This window comes from Sinocyclocheilus anshuiensis, unplaced genomic scaffold, assembly GCF_001515605.1.
Source record: "Sinocyclocheilus anshuiensis isolate Anshui unplaced genomic scaffold, SAMN03320099.WGS_v1.1 scaffold910, whole genome shotgun sequence".
NCBI classification, from domain to species: domain Eukaryota; kingdom Metazoa; phylum Chordata; class Actinopteri; order Cypriniformes; family Cyprinidae; genus Sinocyclocheilus; species Sinocyclocheilus anshuiensis.
In genome coordinates, this window is record NW_015540888.1 from 62,353 (window position 1) to 80,470 (window position 18,118).

At 41.0% G+C, this 18,118-nt stretch overlaps 1 protein-coding gene across 1 annotated transcript in view; it reads right to left on the reverse strand.

Moving 5' to 3' along the window:
• Positions 1-18,118, reverse strand: part of LOC107688790 (phospholipid phosphatase 4-like) — a 100,981-nt gene that overhangs the window by 9,640 nt on the left and 73,223 nt on the right. The window lies entirely within an intron of this gene.

The following is an 18,118-nucleotide window of genomic DNA, read 5'->3' on the forward strand; positions in this document are numbered from 1 at the left end:
ACAACCTCTGCTGGGCCTTTTTCACAATGGAGTCAATGTGAGTGTCCCACTTCAGGTTCTGAGAGATGGTTGTACCCAGGAACCTGAATGACTCCACTGCAGCCACAGGGCTTTCCATGATGGTGAGTGGGGGGAGAGCAGGGGGGTTCCTCCTGAAGTCTACTATCATCTCTACAGTTTTGAGCGTGTTCAGCTCCAGGTTGTTGTGACTGCACCAGACAGCCAGCTGCTCAACCTCTTGTCTGTAAGCAGACTCGTCGCCGTCCTGGATGAGGCCGATGACTGTGGTGTCATCTGCAAACTTCAGGAGTTTGTCAGAGGGGTCTTTATTTGTGTAGAGAGAGAAAAGCAGTGGGGAGAGAACACAGCCCTGAGGAGCTCCAGTACTGATGGTGGTGTTGGATGTGAGTTTTCCCAGCCTCACTAGCTGCTGCCTGTCTGTCAAGAAGCTGGTGATCCACTGACAGATTGGGGTGGGCACCGAGAGTTGGATCAGTTTGTTAGTGCAGTCCCATGTTGACTGCATCATCCACAGACCTGTTTGCTCGGAAAGCAAACTGCAGTGGGTCCAGCAAGGGTCCAGTAATGTCCTTCCGGTGGGCCAACACAAGCCTCTCAAATGAATTCATGACCACAGACGTTAAAGCAACAGGTCTGTAGTCATGAAGTCCTGTGATTTTTGATTTCTTGGATACAGGGATGATGGTGGATTGTTTGAAGCAGGAGGGGACTACACACAGCTCCAGTGATTTGTTGAAGATCAATGTGAAGATGGATGATAGCTGGACAGCACAGGCTTTGAGGCAAGCTGGAGAGACACCGTCTGGGCCTTTGGCTTTCTTTATCTTCTGTCTTCTGAAGACTTTGCTTACATCATCTTCACAGATCTTAAGTGCAGATTCAGAAACAGTAGGGGGGAGGGAGGGAGAGGGTGTTGTTGGCTGTGCTGTGAGATGGTCAAAGTGGGTGTGGGGTGTTAGACCAGGCTTTTGCTTTGCAAACCTGCAGTAAAACTCGCTCAGGTCTTCAGCCAGTTGTTGATTGGCCTCAGGTCTGGGGGATGGGGTCTTGTAGCTGGTGATGGCTTTCAGGCCTTTCCACACTGATGTAGGGTTGTTGCTTGAAAGCTGTTTTCTTAGCTTTTCAGAGTAGTTTTTCTTTGCCACTCTTATCTCCCTATTTAGTGTGTATTTGGCCTGTTTGTACAAGGCTTTGTCCCCACTCCTGTAGGCATCCTCTTTGGCGTCCCTGGTGGGGCACGTGATGTGTTGTCTGTATTTAGGCAGTGCACGGGTGAGATTAGCATTATTAAAATAAATAAACACTGTCAGTTAGACCAAAAAAAAAAAGACATTTGACATTTCTGTCCCCCTCACTTCTGAAATGATGGCTATGCCCCTGCATCAAAGTACCGCAAGAGCAATTAGAAAGAAGTCGAGAAGCAGGACATTCGTCAGAAGAGGAAATTATACAAACGCTCTCCCCCTCCATGGCATTGTCTTTGAAGGCCCCAAGGCTTCCCACCAAGCTGGGGAAAGCTCATACGGTGGCAGGTCAGACCAGTTCATGTCTGCACACCATGGCAGTGTTACAGGCGTACCAGGCTGAACAGCTAAGGAACTGAGCGAGGTAGAACTGTGTCGGGCCACGGATCTCTCTCTCCGTGCTACCAAGGAAACGGCCAGAGTCATTGGCCATTCAATGGCAGCACTGGTAGATACTGAGAGACATCTGTGGTTGAATCTGTCTGAGCTGCAAGACAAGGACTGATTCTTCCTGCTGGATGCTCCACTCTCAGCTAATGGCCTCTTTGGCGACGTAGTAAATATTGTCGTCAAGAGGTTTCAGGAGGTGAGGAAGCAGGTGACAGCATTCTAGCACTACCTCCCTCCCCGTCCTCAGGTCCTCGGAGCTGCTGAGCGGGGAGCAGCCCCAGCCGTCCAGCTCCTGATGCCGCCAGGCCCAGAAATGGAGCGTTGCGACACGTACCCCACCGCAGAAGGATCGGGGGTCAGGGTACGCTCTCAGTCGAGGTCTTCCAGAGAGAAGTCAGATCTGCAGACAGTCAATATCTCGAAAAAGACCTCGGCTAAGAAGTCCTGACACCACAAGCGTCAGGGCTTCGAGGGCAGACCTCTCTGGGGAGGAGAGGTACACACCTCAGTATACGGTGCCTGATCCTCGTCAGTGCCCTCAGGTGCCTCTCTATTAACTTCCCATGGCAATGATGGTCACTGTATTTGTTGGTAGCATCTTGCTATTCTGGAAATGTGTTGTTGAAAGTAAAAAAAAAACATAACACTAATTTCAGTCACTTTTTAATATAAAAGTCTTTGCTACTCACTCACTCATTAAGATTCTCGCATAAAAAAGAAACAAAACTCTTAAAACTACATTGTGTGACACAACAACAGTATTATTTCTAAAAAATTATGGTTTTGGTAATCCGTCATGACACTTGCTGTGAGAAATGCTGCTAGTGGAGTGATACAAACGATTCACATGGAAATGCTGGTAGAATATAACATGGCTGGAAATAACTCTCAGCCAATCAGATTCAAGGACCAGAAGTAACTGTTGTAAGCTTTTACGTTGTAAATATATTTGAAAATACCTACATGTAATTACATCTACAACACTGTTGACCCTACCCATACCCCTTAACCCACCCTTAAACCTGCCCATATCTCAAAATTAGTGCCTAACATTACCCATATCCCACATCAATAGTAGCAAAAGTGTTTTGCAATACATGAACACAATAAGTAACACTTTATTTATTTAATCATTTATTTATTTGTTTGTTTATTTATTTTTGTTCTCGCTGTTGTTGTATAGTGGTTCATAGAATAGAATAGAATAGAATAGAATAGAATAGAATACATGCACCTACTGGAGTTAGAAGAAATGCTACAAAATTGATTTGTGATATTTAACTCTATACCCATGAGATGATTAACTCCCTATGTTATAACGATTCTAAGGTTCCATACACTAATTTCTCATCTAATAGTAAATGCAACAATGCTACTACATAAGATTTATTCCAATCAAAACTGTAAGCATGAATAATTATTTATATTGTAGCCTTGGGGCATATCAGAATGATTTTCATGCGAGTGAGACAGGCATGACATTAAGTTGGGGATGGTGGGAATTCTGTCTATCAGTGTTGTAAATAAATACAGAATGTTGTCTATCAGTGTTCTAAATATTTACTAAAGCTTTTAATTAAATTAATAAATGATCTCTTACATTACATTAAACTATACATTCCTTAGAGATGTTTATTATCATCATTTCACATGAATGTTAAGAATTCATATGGAACATTTAAAACATAGAGCAATAGAGAATTTAGAGAAGTCTACTTTGAAGAGCCATGACAGAATCACCACATCATGACAATAAACAAATCATATATGACAAAATGAAGTAGAATAAGCAGCAAGCATATTACAATATTTCAAAAAGACCAACATCACACAAGTAGATTTGTGATGTATTAAATTGAAGACTAGAATTTATTTTGACTGGATATTTTCGTGACTTTGTGTAAAAGTTTTTTTTTGTAAAAATGTTATGGTATGTTATGGTAAAGGTATGTTATGAATTTTGATGGAGAATGAAAACACCAGCAAGTTCCAATTAAATGACTTACTCAAACATAAAATGTGTGTATTCATTTGTTTGTTTATTTATAAATAGGACCTTCATAAATTGAAGGAAGTTGATTATGACTGCAGCTATCAGTTGTATTGGTTCTTCTGGACCCAGTTGCACAAAATCCCTTAAAACTATAATTGTTCAAAATGTGTAGTTTTACTAGTTAATTAAAATAAAAGTTTATTACATTTTTTTTAATTGGTTTGGTACTATTTTCACAAGTAAGCGGTACATTTTCAAAACCTGATCTCATGATTTCATTGTAGTTGCGCATACTTTCATTCCACATAATAATTGTTTCAAAACACAAGTATGTGAAGTATGACCTTCTTTCAATTCAGTTATTTTAACAATCAGTTCATTCAAGAGCAAACAATGCAAGATTCATGTTTCAAATCACCTTTGTTGCTGAAATAATGACAGTAATACAGGCAATAACTGTCATGTTAGAACAGTTATTTTACCTAATAGTTATTTTATTTTACCACTTACATTACCTAACTTGCATATCTCAAATAAAATCCTTAATGTGTGTAAAAGTATTTATTCAGTGTGTTATCAAAAGGTGTGATGAAGGTATGACATGGCCATAAGATTTTGTGCAAGAACAGAGTTTACTGTCAATGCTGTATATCATTATGGTGACATTCCGTAGGAGTAATGGGTTTTATACTGTCTCCCCTAACACTAACCCTACTCCTAAACCTACCCTTACAGAAATTATTTTTTTTTCTCATTGGACCCAAAAAAGGACAATGATTTCAGATATTGTCATCTTTGTGGGGACATTTTGTCCCCATAACATAGGGTTTACCTGAACCACACACACACACACACACACACACACACACACCCTTACAAAATAGTGGTTATCATCTTAGATAAATCACTTTTAGTGTAAAAAAAAAATCAGTGCATTTGGTTATCCCTAAATTGCAATCACGTTCTATATAAACTAAATATCTATTGAATCTATATCTATAGATGCACCAAATGATTCACTGATTAACTATTAAGATGAGTTAGATTCACTAACAGACAAATGTATTAAACTGATCATGCAAAGGAAAAGTTTGATAGTGAGAGCTTTAAAGAACAGAGTTTACTGTCAATGCTGTAAATGTCCTCACTGTGCCATATGACTAAATCTATATTCTAGCTGAATTTTTCAGATGAAGGGTGAGTTATAGTAATGTGCAGTCTTTACCATGGTACGTTCCTCCCCCTTGTGTCCTGCTGTATGTTCACAAATAGCAAAACACAGGTGATTTTGTCAAGTTTTGCTTACTTCTGGGTACCAATTTGTCCCCCAGAATATGGTTACAGTAAGTAGGTACACACACACACACACACACACACACCCTTACAAAATAGTGGTTATCATCTTAGATAAACCACTTTTAGTGTAAAAATAATTCAGTACATTTGGTTATTCCTAAATTGCAATCACGTTCTATAGAAACTAAATATCTATTAATCTGTATCTATAGATGCACCAAATGATTCACTGATTAACCATTAAGATTTAATGATAAGATTAAATAATAGACAAATGTATTAAACTGAATGAGAAGTCATGCTAATGAAAAGTTTGATAGTAATAGCTTTATGAAAGGCAGTTACTGTAAATGAAATATTTATATAGATGAAACACTTATTTTGTGTAGTGAAAATTATATTTTGTGATTGTGTGTATTGTACTAACACAATTGGAAATATGCTGAAATGTTTGAAAAAAGTGCACTTTTGATGATCTTTTGTGATATAATAAGAGTTTTGAAAATTTACCAATTGCTTGTGAAAATTGCGCTAAAGCAATTAAAAAAAACTGTAATCTTAACTTTTCACAACTTGTGTGCTTTTCCTGGGTGAGTCGGAGTGAACTGTGGCACTAATAAAATCTCATGAATGCGCAGTCGAGCACAGAGACTGGCCATGGTTAGAATATTCATTAAATAATATGTTAAATTTCAGTTTGTTTCTCACCAAACCCTATCGTATACATCCAAACACTTGGAATTATACAGCATGTGTCACGCTACGGTGTAGAGAGATCACGCACGAAAATGATGAAGGCAAATAGTCTTTAATAATTTCTCATGAAGGTAAATCCACAAATAGGTAAGCAGGAGACACACGTAAACTACAGACATATACATACACAATACCGGACAAGTGAGTGAGTGACGTGAGTGACGTGAGTGATGTGACATGTGGCCAAGTATGGTGACCCATACTTGGAATTAGTGCTCTGCATTTAACCCATCCTAAGTGCACACACACAGCAGTGAACACACACACACCGTGAACACACACCCGGAGCAGTGGGCAGCCATTTATGCTGCGGCGCCCGGGGAGCAGTTGGGGGTTCGGTGCCTTGCTCAAGGGCACCTCAGTCGTGGTACTGAAGGTGGGAGAGAGCGCTGTACATTCACTCCCCCCACCTACAATCCCTGCCGGTGCGAGACTCGAACCCGCAACCTTTGGGTTACGAGTCCGACTCTAACCATTAGGCCACAACTTCCCCAAGAGAACACAGGACAGACAAGAATTTAAATAGGGAGGCACATGAGGATAATGAATGAGACACAGGTGAATCAAATGACGAAATCAAAGGGGAGACAGAAACTGGGTCACACTGGGAAGACTAAGGCTATGTCCACACGAAGCCAGAGCTTTCCCTATCCGATCTTTTTTTCCCCCTCATCTCAAGAAATATCTGTGTCCACACAAAACCACGAAACCGACACGAAACGATGTAGTATACATGCCAGATCAGCATGTGGTGCTGTAATTTTGCCACAGAGATACACTAAAAACGGAGAAGAAGACTTGAACTATGCGCATAAACCTTGTGCGTGGTATACAAATGAACATGGAACAATACGTTTATTAATCTGTGTTAATGTTAGTTAATAGAAAGACAATCGTTCAGTATTTGTTCATGTTTTTGTTGCTGTTACGTGACGTAGCGGTGTCTGACTAGGGGCGAGACGTGGGCTGATGACATCACCGTTTCAGAAAATATACGGATTCGCTGTCCACACGAAAACACAAGTGTGGCGTTTTCAGATTTATCCACTCTGGGACCCGGTTTAAAAAAATATCAGTTTCACTCTCCCAAAATGCCGGATCCGTCTGGTCGAAATGCCTATACGATACAAAATGTATGCGTATACAGCTAAACGCGTCTCCGTGTGGATGGGGCCTTAGACAATAATAAGACATGGACTCTGACAACATGGGACCACCACTCTGTGATACTTTTGCGTCTTTTTTAAAAGCTTGATGTTGATCGCCATATACTGCCATTATATTCTTATATTTCTTTCTCTTATATTGTTTTTGATGTATTTTTATTTCTACTGTTTTTATTTCTTCATTGTGCTTATGTTTTGCTTTTAACTCTGTATCCTTTTCAGTGTAAAGCTCTTTGAGAAGTAACTTTTAAAGGTGCTATATAAAATAAATGTATAATAATAATAATACTTATTATAATTATTATTATTATGGACAAGCATGTGTGAGACATTTCTTTAAAAATCTCCTTTTGAGGTCCAAAAAAGAAAAAAAAAGGCATACAACATTACAAAAACACAAGGGTAAGTAAATTATGACTTAATTGTCATTTTTGGGTGAACTATCCCTTTAAAATATTTCAAATCATATTTTCAGTGAGATGTCCAGTCAAATTAATTAATTAATATTAAATGCTTAGATAACAAGAGATGGCCAGTCAATCTGAGTAATCTAATTGTCTTTTCTAATCTACGCAATCACACAGATTTGCTCCGTAGTTACACAATGACATTGTGGCATAATGACATCACAATGTCATTTAGCAACTTTTAGCAAATGGACCTGCCTTTAGCAACTTCCCCTGAAAATTACTTGGCAAAACTGCTGAAAACACAAACTTTTGAAAACGGGTTTCAAAGTGCAAGTTTTTTTAAATTATACCATTTTGAAAGTGATTTTAGTTGTTTTTGTGGATCTGTGTGAATGCGAATTATTTTGACAAGTTTTCATGTGTACCTGAAATGTTTTTAGTACATAATTGTGTAAAGCTACCCATAGTTCAGTTCATTGAATTCTCCTCTAACGCTGGTGATCTGAATCAGGTGCGTTGAATAAGGAAAACACAATATGTAGAGAGTTTTGAATCCCCAAGACCCATTGGTGTAGATCAGTGGTTCCACATTTTGTATGTCTCTCCTATTTGATGCCCTTGGTTCAGTTCATGGATCTTCCTCCTAATGAGCTGATGATCTCAATCCGGTGTGTTACATAAGGAAGACACACAAAATGTGCAGAGCAGTGAAATTACTATTGAAGAATAAAATGACATTAGCATGCGCTAGTGGTAAACAAAAAGAGCATGATGAAGCACAGTTTGGCAGTTGTAACTTTTATGTTTGCTGAAAGAAGAGGAAGTTAAAAGAGTTTGAGGTAAGCAGTTTTAAGTTTTAGCAGCATGTCACGTTGATCAACACACCATTTCATATTGCATTTTTATTGGCTGGTCAGTAAATGTGGGTCATAGCAGCAAACACACTGTGCGATGATCATACTGAAGCTATCTTTGGTCACAAGACCGTGACAACGGCATCTTTGAACCTCTCTCACTGTACAACATAGGACTACAGTTTAGGAGCTACAACTGTTTCAAGATGTTTCCAATCCTTCGTCTAGGACAGCCGAAAATCGTGCAGTGTGTAGAAAGCTTTAGATCAGGGATCCTCAAATCTGGCCCAAGAGATCCACTTTCCTGCAGCGTTTAGCTCTAACCCTAATCAAACACACATGCTCATCAGTGAAAGTGAAAGTGAAGTGACATGTGGCCAAGTATGGTGACCCATACCCGGAATTAGTGCTCTGCATTTAACCCATCCAAAGTGCACACACACACAGCAGTGAACACACACACACCGTGAACACACACCCGGAGCAGTGGGCAGCCATTTATGCTGCGGCGCCCGGGGAGCAGTTGGGGGTTCGGTGCCTTGCTCAAGGGCACCTCAGTCGTGGTATTGAAGGTGGAAGAGAGCGCTGTACATTCACTCCCCCCACCTACAATCCCTGCCGGTACAAGACTCGAACCCACAACCTTTGGGTTATGAGTCCGACTCCCTAACCATTAGGCCACGACTTCCCCTGTCTTTAGGATCATACGAAAATCACAGGTAGGTTAGTTTGATCAGGGTTGGAGCTAAACTCTGCAGAGCATTGGCCCTCCAGGGCAAGATTTGAGGAACCCTGCTTTAGATCTAGAGCAGGGGTGTCCAAACCTGTTCCTAGAGGACCAATGCCCTGCAGGTTTTAGCTCCAGCCCTAATTAAACACACCTGAGCCAGCAAAATAAGGTAATCAGACATACTTGAAACTTTCAGGTAAATAATTATTATTATAAGAAGCTGATTTGGATGTTATTTTTATTTTTTTTAACAAAAAGTTTTGTTTTGAATTGTTTTGTTTAATTCTAAAACAAAACCACATAACAAAAACATCAGTATGTATAAGCAATAGATTTGAACTCAAAATTTACAGTAACATCACCCCTTTATGATACACCCACATAAGATAAATCCTTAACATTTCCATGCAATTAGGCATCCTTCTCAAGAGCTCTAAATTTAGACCTACAGTGCTCATTAAATGTAAATAAATAAATAAAATAACAGGGTTTGTGTAGATGAGGTTCTGCGCCTTTTCAGTGGGCAGCTGTTTTGCCCATCATCACTGTAAATGTAGTTAATTAAGATATCTTGGTTCTCCCATCAGATTTAAACAGTTATAACGTTGCACTGATATCCAAAAATAAGAATTGGAGCAAACACAATTACTGTTCTTCATAAATATTAATGAAGCAATATGTGAATTCCTGCAAGAATAAACAGGATACTAATGAGATCATCAGATCATCAAAGAGCGGAGGGGTTTTTCTTGCAAGCTCAAAATTAAGGTTACTGAAGAATGTTTCAATAGAAATGGATATTAAGAGAATATCTTGCCTGCAAATCAACATTAGAAACTTAATCTAATCACCTCAACATGATCAACATAGTGTAATGGCTAAAGTAAAAATGAATGCTTAATGGTAAACATGTTGAAGATTAGGTGTAGAATCATGAAGTGTTAAGCTGTATAATCATCATATTGAAACCTCTCTCTCAGTGACATCCATTTAAAAAGGTATTATGCTTTTTTCCCTTCGGATCTGAAATGAGTACATCAGATAAGGAAGACACCCAAAATGTGTACTGTTGGGGTACTCCAAGACTACGGTTGGGAACAGGGCCAGTTTGAGACTAAAAAGTAGCACTGAACAGAGTGGCCCACAGTTCCCGGTCCACAACACATGACATATAACACAAATATAACACAAAGCAATGTTTAACACCACTTACTAACTTAAAAATATAACACAACATATAAATATTTGATGTATGTAACAAAGTTCGTAGTCACGGGAAGAAGGAGGCGGGAACTGGCGAACACTTAAACAAAACTTTAATAAAATAAACAAACACAAAACGAAAGTAAAGCGGCAGCCCCTCGCGGACGACTGCCGCACACAAAACACAAAATAAAGTCCAGGCCTGGTCCTCTCTCGTCTTTCAGTCGTCACTCCTCCTTTTATCCTTCCGGAGCTCCTCCGTGGGACTCGAGACCGGTGAGTGGTGCAGGTGTCGCTCATCAATTACTCCACCGGCCTCGCTCCATTCCCACGGCTCTCGGCCCCGCCCCCACTCGTCACAATGTAATTTAAAAATTTTAACTGAAATAAAAAGTATGCATAAAAAGCATTAACATTAATAAATGACTTAGTTGGGGACACTTAATTTCCAGCGATATCGTCGACTTGATTGCACAGATACTGTTTAAACTGAAGTGAGCCGGATGATGACATCACTGAATTCAATGATGAACGGCCTTTAACTGAAAATTGAGTTTACTATTGTCCTTTTGCATTATTGACACACTATTTTCCTATTTAATACTGTAAAGCTGCTTTGACACAATCTGTATTATTAAAAGTGCTTTATAAATAAAGGTGACTTGACTTGACTTGAATTATTTATTTAAATACTTAACTAGTTAACTACAAATGAAATAAGTTAATTATTACTGGTGTAACAATTAAATAATGCATTAAATATGTTTAAATATTTTTAGATTTAATATAAAAACTATATTTTTAAAGCATTATCTTTAACTGTATAGAAGCTGCTAAATATATTCAGTCAACACAGACTTGTTGCTGATGTAGTTTTGTTACTTTGCATCACTTAATGCACTGCTCTATTTTCTATTTCTATCGGCTTGTCAGATGTTTTGCTCTGTCCATCGCTAGTTATCAATGCAGTGACTCACGATACAATTTAGTGGATTTACTCATGTAATTATTTACACTCGCATTTGTCATTCCTGAAATAGTCCATTCCTCTTATCATGAGTCAAATGAAGTCTGAGCACTGGTTCCAGAGGAAAAAAATATTCCTCAGTGGTTGCTCTCCCTAAGCTCAGGAGACTTTCATATACTCTCATATATCTCTCATTTTAGTATCAACAGCATTTCAGATGTTTCTCCTATAATTCCTTAGGAGAAATAAAAATAGACACAAATGAGATATAAGAAATATTAGAGAGGAAAAAAGTGAAAACTGAGAATGTGGTTGTCTTGCTGCAATCTCTATCTAGACTCCATTAAAGGAATATTTTATTGCTCAAAGTTGCTCTTTCTAAGCTTACTTAGTTGTGATGCTCATACTGTATATCTCTAATTTTAGTATCAACAGCATTTCAGATGTTTCCTTTTGATAAATAGAATAAACAACAAGAGAAACAACAAGAGAACAACAGAGAAAGAGCAGGCTGCCAGGTGGGTACAACACGAATTACTCAATTGTCCAGAACCAGATGAGCCAGTCAATCATGCCCCATTCAACAATATAGAGGGAATAGACATCCACCCTCGCACGAAAGAAGATGGATGCTACTAAGGCCACCCCGCTAAAAATTCCCAGAACATTCTCAGAACATTCCCACTGGTGTTAAGGATGTCACCTAGTAAAGTTTCCAGAATGTTCTGGTCATGATGTGGAGTTCTTTAAAGGGTTGGGGGAAGAAATATTAAGTAAACGTGTGTAAATATATCAGTATTTCTCTATATGCACACTTTTGGACCATATGCCCATACGTTCACACTGCAGGCAAATGTGGCCCCAGAACATTCTCAGAACATTCCCACTGGTGTTAAGGATGTCACCTAGTAAAGTTTCCAGAATGTTCTGGGGCCTCATTTATAACCGTTGCATATGCACAAAACCTGCCCTAAAAGAGGCGTACGCCACTACCTACGAAAAAGGAGGGATTTATAAAAGACAAACTTGACTGGAAAGTTTGTGCATCTGCAAGTAAACTCTGACCCATGCGTACAAACTTTTTTTCCTGGAGAGAGAAAAGTAATGATTTTAAACTGTTTTCATTTCATCATATACATTTACATTAAATATTCCACTCTCATTAATGGAGATAAGCACTGACATTACATAAAGTCATTACGCAGAAGTTAAACCAAAATTATATTAATTTAGACATAGCCTATTTGTAATGGATGCACTTGATTACTTTTCCTGTGGTATGTTATGTTTTAATGAGAGCGAGGAGTGCTAGGTGCACAATAATGTATCTTTATACTAAACTGCACATCTCAGGTTATGAGAAATTATTTTTACCGAGAACAATGATCAATGATGCGCACTTTGATATTGTGGCGGACACTGCTGGATTCGGTGGAACGGTCTATTGTCTGGGTTGAATAGGACCAATAATAATAGCTTACTGTACAACCACAGCTGCACGGAGGTGTTGATGTCGTGTGAAGGCATCTCCACAACATTATGAAAAATACCACTGTATTTGAAGGATACAACTTGAAGAAAATGGTAAGATTTGCACGTTTCCGTTTTAAAATACTTTGTCAATGACGCGCAGAGTCAGATAATTGTATTTACACTGCAATAAATATAGGCCTATATTTTTCCACTAAAAATAGCTAAAAGTTCACCTTATCAGCAAAACAGCATTCATTTAATTTAATTAGAATTATTTAAAACAATTGAAATATTATTTGGCCAGTGGAAATGAACGAGATCAACTCTATACTAAATTATTTTTTTCTGAGAACTATTTTAAACAGTTTTTTATGGATATTTTGATATATTTATTCTAAAACATAACAAGGATACTGGATGATTTTTAGCAATAAAAATAAATGTGCATGGCACAAATGGCATTTCACGAGTTCACACTTACATATAATAAACAGAGTAAAGGTTATGCATATTTGGTGTGCTGTCCGGGGAGAGGGCTCAGAGCTTGGTAATTCCTCCCGAACCCGGGGTACTCCCGCTGTCCGGGGAGAGGGGTCCGAGCTCGAAATTTAGCCCGGACCCAGTGCCGGACCCGGACCGTTGATAACCCGTTGACAGATGTCCTAAGATGGCGGCGCGTTCACACGCTGCGGCTTCTCTCTTTCCCAACAGAAAGGTGTTTTCGTGTTTTTTGCCTTGTGAGTCGCAGTGTTTTTGTACGTATTCGTCGCGTCTATCTGTCTCTAAGCGCGCATACAGTCGTGAGTTTCTGCTCGATGTCAGCAGAACCACATTTTTAGAGTTAAGCTCTGCGCACGCCGAAGAGCTGCGGGATCTCGGTCTGCTCCGGAGGCCCACACCATCACCGACCCCCACTAATGCATCTCGCCCACAGCGGAGGCACCACAAGCGGCGCGAGAGGAAGCAGAAGAGGGGCAAGCGCGGATGTATCCGGGCTAGACTAGCAGCTAACCCACACAAGCCAGCTATCCCCACCATCGTACTTAGATACGGGCTCCTGCGGGAGCGGGCACTGCTGTGGCAGTGGGAAGTAGAGCTGAGTGGGAAGTAGAGATACGGGCTCCTGCGGGAGCAGGCACTGATGTGGCAGTGGGAAGTAGAAATGAATAGGAAGTAGAGATACAGGCTCCTGCGGGAGCGGGCACTGCTGCGGCAGTGGGAAGTAGAGATGAGTGGGAAGTAGAGATACGGGCTCCTGCGGGAGCGGGCACTGCTGCGGCAGTGGGAAATAGGGATGAGTGGGAAGTAGAGATGAGTGGGAAGTAGAGATACGGGTTCCTGTGGGAGCGGGCACTGCTGCGGCATCAGGAAGGAGAAAGTGGCTTCCGCGGAAGCGGGCACTGCTGCGGCAGTAAACGCGGAGATGTTCGGGTGGACTGATGGAAATGAGCTGATGTTAAAGGACTCAGCTGATGAGGGTTCAGTGAGCTTCTTTGATACGGAAGCAGTCTGACTGAATGTAGGTCTTGAAGGCCTCTGACGTCCAGCAGCCGAGTGCCTGGATCTGAGGCTGGGTGAGGCCTTTTTGGGAGGCTGTGGTAGCTACGCCTGTACAGAAGGAATGGCTGGAGTAATGATCTGCTGGGATGCCGGATAACAGTAGAACGGACTTGAGGTGTTTTTGTAACCAGAAACATGTGGCAGGGCGATTAGAGTCGTCGACAAAAAGCGGGTCAGACGGGAGTTTAGCCTGCGGGCTTCTGTAATGCAGGTAGGTTAGGAGGGTTTGGTATTGTTGGATTGGTGACTGGAGATTGAAGATGTAAATGAAGTGGCCTCTTCTCGATTGGTCGGTCTTGCTTTGCTTAAAGAAATAAGAGATTGCTTCAGTGTCTAGCACTGATAGGTCTGAAAAGGTTGGGTGGATTTTTGGATTGAAGCTGGACGTGATGGTGAGTTCAGAGCATCTAAGGAAACCGAAGAAGGCCAATATGAACATAGCGTCGAGCGTGCGGGCAGTGTGCATAGAATGGTAGCCTCTGCGGAGGGTGGAAATGCATTTGGTTAAGATCTCTAGGGTTATTGGCTGTCAAGTGTCTGGGCGGGTGGGTTGGGCTCTTTGGATGCCTTTGATGAGCATGGATGTCTGTGAGCTGGGTATTTCTTGGGAGGGTGTGCCGAACATGAGCTTGTGGAAAAATTTAATTCCACTTAGGTAGCCTTTGATGGAGCTAGCTTGGAGGTTTTTGTTGGCGTTGAGATGGTAGATGAATGAAGTGATGGTGAGCAGGGAAAAATCGGGGAAAGGCAGGTTGTAAGTGTGGTGAAAATTTTTGAAACTGTTCCAAGCGGTTAAGTAGGATTGGAGGGTCCTGGTGTAGACGGCCTGGAGAATAGAACTGAGGGAGGCATCTAGAAGGGTTCTTAGTGGTTGGTTTAAGGGATTATCAGCTCTGAATATGGAGGTACTGGCGTTGGGAGTGGGTCGGCATCTGACGCCAGCAGCCTGAATTTCTGGAAAGCAAAACAAGAGAGAGAGTCAACTATTTGATTTTTGGATCCGGGGACATGTTTTGCATTTAAAATGAATTGGTCGCAAGCTGAAATCCAAATGAGACGTCTTAAAAAGGGCATTAATGTGGGGGAATGAGACCGGCCTTTATATGCTTTTTATGCCTTTATATTAATGCATAAATATGCAATGCACGGCCGCTTCATTATCGCAATGCACTACGATGCTGGTGGTGGACCATTCTTTCCCCCACAGGGCCGCTGCGGCGACTAGAGGATATAACTCGAACAGTGCCGAGGATGAGAGAGACTGCGGCAAATCTGACAGCTGGGGGGGCCAGGTAGAAGCGAACCAGCGGCCTTGGTAAAATCCCCCGAAACTGCATGAGGGGGAGGCGTCCGTGAATAATTGGATGTCGAGGGGGTGAGAAACCATGCTGTTATAGAAGAAAGATAAGCCGTTCCATTGTTTGAGTAAGGTTATCCATAAACTGAGCTCGCTGCAGCACGAACTAGAATATGTGATCCTCGAGCGCATGTACAGAGGACGTGAGGGAGAGGAGGTGAGAGATGAAAGGGCGGCCCTGCGGGATGATGCGCATCGCGAAGTTTAAGTGGCCGAGGATAGACAACAGCTCCCTTTTGGAACAGTTTGGGTTGTCTAGGAGGGCGGAAGTGACCAGGATCATTCTATCGATTTTTTCTTTAGGCAAAGAAGCCTGGAATTTTTGCGAGTCTAATTGGATGCCTAAAAATTTGATGGATGTGGTTGGGCCCGTGGTTTTGTCCTGGGCAAGCGGAATCCCGAGTTTGGTAAAGACTTCCTGGACTGTTCAGAGATGTGCGGCTGGGATGGAGCCGGGAGGCGAGATTTACGTGTTTATTTCCGTATGACAGTGCGCTGCACAAGTGTTGCCAAATCCACAGCTTCCCTTGGGCTACTTTTTCCACTGTTGCCGTGGGTTGACGCGACACCACTAACGAGATATTTTCCCACCAGAACATGATTGAGCTAGTTTTGGACTAATTATGAGAAGCAGTGGGTGGATTTTGTTGTGAAAACCTGGAAACCCTGTTCGTATCGTTCTTTTGCGCATGCTGGTCAGTTCAGAAACATGATCTGTTCACTATGTGAATCTGATATTGGCCTCATTTAAAACAACAATGTGAACAGCTGGAAATTCAGATCTGAGCAAAATCGGAATTGAGCACTAACGTACTGTTAACATCCCAATTGTCCTCTTTGTAACATTCTTATGTGACCATAAAATAACCCAAATGGAATGTCTCTCTAAAGTCATATAAGGAACCTTGAACTGCAGCATCAAAAGAGGACATTTTAGGAATGTCCCTAATAATCTCTAAAGGTTCGGGATATTTGCCATCTTTAGAGAACTTTTAGGGAATGTTGTGTTTTAGGGAATGTCCCCTCCTATGTGGGGATTGACTCTTTGCAAACAGAGCTGCTGAAGTCAGACATCTACAGATCAGTCAGCATATTAACAGAACTTTTTCAAACAATTTGGGAAGAAGACACTATCCCAAAGGCCTCATATTCAAACTGCCCAAGAAAGGAAATCTCAGCAGCTTTGACAACTGGCAGGGTATTACACTTCTTTCTATTCCAAGCAAGATCCAAGATCTAAAACTTTAAAGGAGACCATTGTGAGAGTGTTAGAATTGTGTGAGAAGCAGGAGACTCAAGCAAATGTCTCCATTTGATGTTAAAGTAACTTCATTTCTGTCTTGGAGAAATATTTGAGAAGTATACCAATATTGGGTTCTTCAATTTGGCCTAGCACTATCCCCATTCACATTCACGCATGGATGCAGCACTGGCTGCTTTGAGACTTCGAGGCATCCATGTACTCCATTATATTGACGACTGGCTGATTTTAGCTTAGTCTCAAGAGATGGCAGTTCAGCTTCCAGATATTGTCCTCACCCACATAAAGCTATTGGGGTTGAGACTAAATGCGAAGGACAACCTTCCTGGGACTAATCTGGGACTCGGTTACAATGCAGGCACAATTGCCTTGTGCTTGTATCAAGTCGATCCTGCCAGCAGTGTTCAAGATGAAGCAAGGCCAGGCCATCACTGCCAAACAGTTTCAGAGACTGTTGGGTCTAATGGCAGCCATGTCCAGCATGATACCGTTTGGCTTTTTGTACATGAGAACAAAAAAGTTTTTTTTTTCCCTAAGGGGCAACACATTCTGCATAATGAAAGCCCAGGGAATGGAGACTCCATCCCGAGATGGTGGAGTTAATTTGGAGAAAGTTCGACAGGGGACCACCCACTGTCCGCTCTGGTTCTCCTCACACATCCAGCTCCTTTTGGACTGGATGCCATTGTGCATACAAGGCTATACACTGTACACCTTCTGAACTCTGGTCTCTCAGCTGAGGTCATAAAGACCATCTTAAACTCTAGAGCTCCCATCATAAGGAATTGTATGCCGTGAAGTGGAGAATTTTCACATCATGGTGCAGAGAACACAGGTTGGACACAGTTAACCTAGTGGCTTCGGTGATGGCTTTTCTTCAGAATTATATCTTTGCAGATCTATCCCTGTCCATGATTAAGATCTAAACGGTGGCCATAGCTGCCTTCCATACACAGTTAGGTGAGGGTTCTTTGGGAAGACACAGATTCCTTTGTGACAAACTGAGTAGCATCACTGTAGCTTGTTGCTGATTGGAGATGTTGTTTGTTATAAATGAATCTGCTCTCCCCTGTTCAGGTTTGATAGTTTAGCTAAATAAATTATTTATATAATTGCAGCAGATCAAGTAATGTGTGTGTTTCTTTCTTGGAAAACAAACCTAACATGTTCAAAGGTAAGTTGTTAAGTGTACACTGTAATGATGGTCCAATGAACGGCAAGTTGTAGATGAATCCAAGTGCAGATTTATTATACAGAGTGAAATCCAAAAATCCAAACAAAACACAAAGACTTGACTAGATTTGGCTTGACTTGACTATACAGACATGAAACAACTCACCAAACAGAGGTTAATACATTCAATACATGACAAGAGACAAAGGCTACATGAGGGCTTACTTATAGCAAGCAATAAGGGTCACATGACATAAACCAGCC